The 7346-nt window shown below is 43.2% G+C and overlaps 1 protein-coding gene across 1 annotated transcript in view; it reads left to right on the plus strand.

The window, feature by feature from the left end:
- Positions 1–1833: 1833 nt before the first annotated feature.
- Positions 1834–7346, plus strand: part of LOC135212739 (glutathione S-transferase theta-1-like) — a gene marked incomplete in the record, with an annotated part of 116866 nt that continues 111353 nt past the window's right edge. The window contains 1 exon segment of the mRNA XM_064246452.1: positions 1834–2032.

The following is a 7346-nucleotide window of genomic DNA, read 5'->3' on the forward strand; positions in this document are numbered from 1 at the left end:
AAACAGCATACTGAAGGGCAGGAAAACGCAGAGAAGCTGGTTTAAGTAAAAAATAACACTTACGCACCAAAAACAAAACCCCACAGTCAAAGAGCTAAGGCCAATTGCTCTAACAAATGCATCATATAAAATTTTCATGGGGATCCTGAAAACCAAAATAGAATAACACATTAGAAATATAGGAAAAATAAATGAACTACAATCAGGCTTTACCGCACAAAGGAGAGGAATCGATAATTTATATATCTTACAATACTGCATACAAGAAACGTACAGAAGAAAGGACCCATTATTTGTCGTAACAATAGACTTCCAAAAAGCATTTGACTCAGTTAATAGAAAAAAGCTCATTGAGGTCATGATGAAATATAGGCTGCATGCAGAAGTAATAAATGCAGTTGCAAAGATATATACAAATGATGTAACAAGCCTATGCCTTAACAATATAGAACAAAAAGAGCTAAATGTAACTAATGGAATAAGACAGGGATGCAATGGCTCAACCATATTCTTTCTACTAATAACGTAACTGATAATAGAAAAATTAGAAAATACAACAGAAGGTTTTAGAAATTAAGTAATAAGTAATAAGGATAGTGGCACTATTATATGCAGACGACGGATTAATACTAGGACACACACTAGAAGAAATAAAAAAATCAATAAAAACCCTTATGGAAATCGCAAGTGAATGTGGCCTAAACATAAACAAGGACAAGAGTAACATACTAATATACAACGACTGGTACAGTATCGATGATGTAGAGAATATGGAACACATAGAAGGAATAAAAAATAGTTAAGAATATTAAATACCTAGGAGTAACAATCAACAACATGAAAGACTGCTTCAGAGAACAGATAAAAAGGGCCCAAATTAAAGCAAAGCAGATGGCAAATATGGCTAATGCAGTGATCAATAAAAGGTGTAGCAGAGTAAAAATAGGAAAATTGTACTGGAAAGGACTAGCGATGCCTTCATTCATGTATGCGATGGAAGTCATGAAACTTGACAGGAAAACAATAAATGAATTGCAGAAGATAGATAATAAAGTATACAGAGCAATATTGAAAGCGCCAAATTACACAGCAAGTTGTGCGTTAAGATCTGAAATAGGGGCCTCTTCCTGCCAATCTAGAGATATCAAGAATAAACTTTTCTACCTGAAACATACACTAAAGAATGGTGGAAATAGGCTCCTATATGAGATAACAATGGATCAGTATGAAAACAAAAAAACACCCTGGATAATGCAAGTAAAAGAGTACATGAAAGAACTAAACATAAACTTAAGTAAAATTGAAGCAGTTAAAGACAAACAGTTAAGAGAAATAATAAACAATTGGGACAGAAAAATATGGCAGAAAGAAATGAATGAAAAGTCAACATTAAGAATCTACAGAAAATATAAAGAAAACATAAGAGAAGAAATCTGGTATGATAACACTGAAAAAACAATGCTGATCAGTAGGGCCAGACTAGGTATACTAGGATTAAATGATAGAAATAGGATAAAAGGAGAAGATACAAAATGTTTATACTGTGAGGAACAAAATGAAAATTTAGAACATTTCTTACTTTACTGTCCAGGATACAATGAAATTAGAAATAGATATAGCTTTATGCAGCAACCATATCAAGAAAATAAAGAGGAATTAGTAGCAAATATAATCTTATTGGTAGTACTAATGAGGAAGGAAGTGGAGAATAGGAAATATTTTATAAAAGAAATGTGGTATTTCAGAGAGAAGCTCAAGCAAACACAAACAAAGGAGGAATAAAAGAAGCAAGGGAGCCGTTTCAAAGGCATATCCCACCCACTACTACTACTACTACTATATCACCCAAGTCAGAACTGTCCATGTAAGTGGATCTGCTAAAGGAAATCCGTAATATATTGCATTACGTACTGTCATTCTCCCGGGAAAAGTTTTCTGGTACAAGAGCTCATTGCCCAAAGGGTAGGCCAATCGACAGCTGCAAAGCTTCATTCAAGTTTACGTTTTGACCAATTGTTGGAGCGAATGCAGGGTAGGGGTCACGGCTGTTACTGTAGTAGGTAGGCCTCTTTGGCTTTTCAGAAGGAACATAACGTAACCAGACTTTCCTTAATTCAACCAAACCCTGCACGTCGTGTCCTAACCTGGCTTGGGGGTCTGCTCCCTTGGATCCCCCTCCCCCACAGTATAATTCATGATCCCCTCCTCTGCACTCTACCCCAATTTTAACTAGGCCTACTAATAGCCTATACCTAGGTAATAGGGTAAATAACCGTAGGGTCCAGGGTGGACCATGTTCGATCAGCGTGTACAATCCCAAAAAAAGTACATTAGGGTAGAATATCACGACAGGCCAACCCTCATCACGGTGGACGGGTCTTATTCACTCGATATTTAATTGGTGAAACATGAATACAATTGCAACTCTAAGCATACCATTTAAAAGACTGAAGTTTCGTCAACATATTGTGATATATGAAAGCCCCATACGAATTAAAATAAGCATGTGAGCTCTTCGTAAAATATGTTTTCAAGGCAGTTTTGAAATCCAATATGGCGGCTACGTTTTGCATGGACGGTTCTCATCAGTGACGGCCACCATCTTTCCCCAGCCTTCCCAGCACTCATTTGAACAATGTTAGCGTATGTATGTAACGTTTATTGATCTTACTCAAGATTGCAGTTGTAATCAGCACAATAAAACAACATTTTGTTGCCTATATTAGTGAAAGTATGAAACTTGTTATTCCCGGGGTTATGGTTGGAACTGAATTCATTCTTACCTTGTAATCAGTGGTTTGTTCATGAAACTTACCTGACAGATATATATATAGCTGTATTCTCCGAAGTCCGACAGAATTTCAAAATTCCCCCCCCGCGGGGCACACGCAGTGGGCGGCCAGGTGGTAGTACCCATTCCCGCCGCTGGAAGGCGGATATCAGGAACTATTCCCATTTTCTATTCATTTTTTCTGTCGCCGGTCGGTAAACAACTGTTTACAGACCTCCGCCTAGGATTTTGAAACTTCATTAGCCGCTTAAGTATCCTAATTATTCTTTCGATTATTGACTTGGATTTGTGGCTAGGCATACGCTATCGTAAATTTTTTCATTGCATTTGATGTCTGAAGCTAGTTAGCCTAGTTTCAGACTTTGTTGTCTGCATGGGGTAAGGTGAGGCTACTGGAATCTTTCGGTAGACACTCGCTTAGTATATATGACGTTTACATGTTTTCTTTGCATAAGTTCAATGTAATTAGTGTAATGTGTGACTGATTACGGAAGAGGGAGGATTCATGTACGCATTTTAGAGCGTGTTAGAATCAGGAGTTTTCCTCAACAGTAAACAGAAGTTAGAAATAATGAACCTTCTAACCTCCTGTAGATTTTATTTTGCCTAACCCTGTGTTATGGCTTACGGGCCCTAGAAGAATGTCTGCTAGAGGATTACATCAAGTAATCGTAGACTAAAGTGTCGCTCTCCAATCCAGTGTTGTGAAGTGTAGTGCCCCTTGTGTGTGGAGGGGGCGTCAGATCGGCCCCATAATGCCTCTAGGCCTGGACCTCTGTCGGACTCCCAGGACTCGGGAGAGGGCATGTCGAAAGCCGCAAGAGGGTTACGGGGGGCTCCCCACCGATCTGGCGTCCCTTCGGCAGGCCCTGTTGACGCTTCCCAGGCTGCTAAAGATCGTGCACGTGCACAAATCTTGAAGGATTGCTTCTCGTCCTCCGAGCGTCCTCCCCGCGCAAGGGTTGGAGCTCTCGGAAGGACTCGCGGCCCTCTAAGAAGCTTTAGAGAAGAGGACGCTTCACGTCCTCTCTCTCGTCAGGATGGGAACGTCAGATCGGCCCCATAACGCCTCTAGGCCTAGACCTCTGTCGGGCTCCCAGGAAACCAGGGAGAGGGCATGTCAAAAGCCGAAGGAGGGTTACGGGTTTTTCATGCTGATCTGGCTTCCTTTCGTTTCGGCAGGTCCTGTTGTCGCTTCTCAGGCTGCCGAAGATCGAGCACGTGCACGAATCTTGAAGGACTCGCGCCCCCTAAAGAGGCTTTAGAGAAGAGGACGCTTCACGTCCTCTCTCTCGTCTCGAGAGGATGAAAGAGTCCTGTGCCCTGTCAGGGCTCTCGAATTTTATTTAGCATTCCAAAAGAATTTGGTAATCAAGGATATTCTAGATTCCACCTTTTGGAGGAGCAACTCAGTATTCGTCTCCTCTCCTCATGGCGCTCCGTATACGTTATGTAACGTTCGCTTTACTTCGGAAAAGCAAGCTGATAAGTTTGACGTCCGGCAAGCTGCTTTGCACAGTCAAACAACTTATGTCTCTGGTTCGGCATAAGAAGAGCAATTTAGACGTGAGGAAGCTTTTGGAGGTGCTTGACGTCCTATAAGTAGAGTCATTCTCCAGGGACGCTTGGCAAGCACCTTGCGAGGTTGTCTTTCGGAAGCTCGGCGTTCCTTTGCTGAGTGCGTTTCTGGAGATGTTCTTTTGCATTTAGTGTTCACACACTTCAGGAGCAGCGTGCGGCTCTCCATGAAACTCGCATGAGGACGTCCCTTGAAAATATTCAAACGTCATACGCAAAACGCGGTTCGTCATAACATTGAGATGTTTGGCAAGGTCGCTCGCCAGGACGCCTCTTGGCGGGCCTTGCATGCATCAGGGCGCTCAACGAGTTCCTCTCTGAAACGTCGTTCAGAAGACTTGGTGTTCTCTGCTCAGACACGCTCGTAGCTACGCAGGACGTTTTTTTTGAGGACGCTCAGCAGGACGCTTTCCAGGACGCTAAGCAGGACGCTTTTGAGGACGCTTATGAGGACGCTTTTGAGGACGCTCAGCAGGACGCTTTTGAGGACGCTCAGCAGGACGCTTTTGTGGACATTCGCCAGGACGCTTCGGTGGAAGCTCGGCAGGACGCTTTGCGAGAGAAAAGACTTGTAGAAGGCGTCTTATTTGCTGTTCAGGACGTTTCTTAGGACGCTTGACGCTTTATAAACGCTCGTCAAGAGGAGATTTTTTTTTCAGGACTCTCCACAGGACATTCCTTTACAGAAATTTTTAAAAAGGATTTGGAGTTAGCGGAGAGACATACCCGAATTTTTTTTCTTCGACCCTCCCTCTTTCCTCTTCATCGATTTCTCTGAGAATCTGGAAGATTATATACTCGGATTCCTGGTGACTTTCGGTCATGTTAAAGGGTTTTCCCCTATTAGCAAAGTGCTAATAGTTTGTCAAGTAGGACGTTTTTTCCCCTTTGTCAAGATATTAAACGTTTTGTCATTTAAGTGGGGGACCCCTCATAAATGGGGTAGTTCTCATTGACATAGTTTGTTCATGAAACTTACCTGACAGATATATATATAGCTGTATTTTCTGAAGTCCGACAGAATTTAAAAATTCGCGGCACACGCAGGTGGGCGGCCAGGTGGTAGTACCCATTCCCGCCGCTGGGAGGCGGATATCAGGAACTATTCCCATTTTCTATTCATATTTTTTTTTTCTGTCGCCGGTCGGTAAACAACGTTTACAGACCTCCGCCTAGGATTTTGAAACTTCATTAGCCACTTAAGTATCCTAATTATTCTTTCGATTATTAACTTGGATTTGTGGCTAGGCATACGCTATCGTAAATTTTTTCATTGCATTTGATGTCTGAAGCTAGTTAGCCTAGTTTCAGACTTTGTTGTCTGCATGGTAAGGTGAGGCTACCGGAACTTTCGGTAGACACTCGCTTAGTATATATGACATTTACATGTTTTATTTGCATAAGTTCAATGTAATTAGTGTAATGTGTGACTGATTACGGAAGAAGGAGGATTCATTACGCATTTTAGAGCGTGTTAGAATCAGGAGTTTTCCTCCACAGTAAACAGAAGTTAGAAATAATGAACCTTCTAACCTCCTGTAGATTTTATTTTGCCTAACCCTGTGGTATGGGCTACGGGCCTAGAAGAAGTGTCTGCTAGAGGATTACATCAAGTAATCTTAGACTAAAGTGCTCGCTCTCCAATCAGTGTTGTGAAGTGTAGTGCCCCTTGTGTTGTGGAGGGGGCGTCAGATCGGCCCCATAATGCCTCTAGGCCTGGGACCTCTGTCGGACTCCCAGGGACTCAGGGAGAGGGCATGTCGAAAGCCGCAAGAGGGTTACGGGGGCTCCCCACCGATCTGGCGTCCTTCGGCAGAACCTGTTGACGCTTCCAGGCTGCTAAAGATCGTGCACGTGCACGAATCTTGAAGGATTGCTTCTCGTCCTCCGAGGCGTCCTCCCCACACAGGGGTTGGAGTTCTCGGAAGGACTCGCGCCCCCTAAAGAAGCTTTAGAGAAGAGGACGCTTCACGTCCTCTCTCTCGTCACGAGAGGATGAAAGAGTAAAGAGACCACATTTTCCCTTTTAGAAGAATGCACTGGCTCTTTTCCTAAGGGAGGGGGGGGGGGGGGGGCATTTAAGGAGGCTCATTCATCTTGCCAGAAGAGTGATTTGAGCCTCCTGCGAGTGAACGCTCATGTATACATCATTTATACATTATTAAGGAGGCTCATTCATCTTGCCAGAAGAGTGATTTGAGCCTCCTGCGTGAACGTCATGTATACAATCGCATTATAAGGAGGCTCATTCATGCAAAGAGGATTTGAGCCTGCGACGAACGCTCATATACATCATTTATTACATTATTAAGGAGGCTCATTCATCTTGCCAGAAGAGTGATTTGAGCCTCCTGCGAGTGAACTCTCATGTATACATCATTTATACATTATTAAGGAGGCTCATTCATCTTGCCAGATTTGAGTGCATTTGAACGCCTCCATTTGCGATTCCGTGAACGCCTCATGAAGTAGAGCTGTTTCAACCTCGCTAGCATTCCAAAAGAATTTGGTAATCAAGGACATTCTTGATTCCACCTTTTGGAGGAGCAACTCAGTATTTGTCTCCTCTCCTCATGGCGCTCCGTATACGTTATGTAACGTTCGCTTTACTTCGAAAAAGCAAGCTGATAAGTTTGACGGCCGGCAAGCTGCTTTGCACAGTCAAACAACTTATGTCTCTGGTCGGCATAAGAAGGGCAATTTTAGACGTGAGGAAGCTTTTGGAGGTGCTCGACGTCCTATAAGTAGAGACATTCTCCAGGACGCTCGGCAAGCACCTTGCGGAGGACGAAAGCCATACGTCTTCCTTTAGTGTTCACACTCTTCAGGAGCAGCGTGCGGCTCTCCATGGAGACTCGCATGAGGACGTCCCTTAAAAATATTCAACGTCATACGCAAAACGCGGCTCGTCATAACATTGAGATGTTGGCAAGGTCGCTCGCCAGGACGCCTCTTGGCGGGCCCTTGCATGCATCAA

Source organism: Macrobrachium nipponense, chromosome 41 (genome assembly GCF_015104395.2).
Source record: "Macrobrachium nipponense isolate FS-2020 chromosome 41, ASM1510439v2, whole genome shotgun sequence".
Lineage (NCBI taxonomy): Eukaryota > Metazoa > Arthropoda > Malacostraca > Decapoda > Palaemonidae > Macrobrachium > Macrobrachium nipponense.